We start from the raw sequence: 688 nt of genomic DNA, 5'->3' as shown, positions 1-688 counted from the left end.
TGGTTCAGGAGTGGCTTGACGCATGGAATTCTACAGCTGTAGCCCATGTCATGCAGACGTCTGTATGTGGTGGTTCTTGATGCACTGACACCAGCCTCAGTCCACTCCTTATGAAGCTCCCCCAGATTTCTGAATCGCCCTTGCTTGACAATCCTCTCAAGGCTGCGGTCATCCCTGTCACTTTTGCACCTTTTCCGGCCACATTCTTCCCTTCTTCTTAACACTCTGTTAATATACTTTGATACTGCACTCTGTGAGCATCCAGCTTCTTTTGCAATTGCCTTTTGAGACTTTTCCTCCTTATGGAGGGTGTCAATGATGGTCGTCTGCACAACCGTCAAGTCAGCAGTCTTCCCCATGATTCTGAAGCCTACTAAGCCAGACTGAGACAATTTCAAGGCTGAGGAAACCTTTGCAGGTGTTTTGCATTAATTAGCTGACTAGATTGGGACACAGGGAGCCTACAATGTTGAACTTTGTCATGATATTCTAATTTTGTGAAATACTGGATTTGGGGGTTTTTTTTGTCTTTAATCCATAATCATCAAAATTGAAACAAATAAAGGCTTGAAATATTTCACTTTGTGTGCAGTGAACTAATATAACATACAAGTTTCACTTTTTGAAACAAATTATTGAAATAAATGGACTTTTCCTCGATATTCTAATTTTTTGGCACATACCTGTA

Source organism: Monopterus albus, unplaced genomic scaffold (assembly GCF_001952655.1).
Source record: "Monopterus albus unplaced genomic scaffold, M_albus_1.0 scaffold183.1, whole genome shotgun sequence".
NCBI lineage: Eukaryota > Metazoa > Chordata > Actinopteri > Synbranchiformes > Synbranchidae > Monopterus > Monopterus albus.
The sequence above is the reverse complement of the archived record's forward strand: the minus strand, read 5'-3'. Positions refer to the sequence as shown.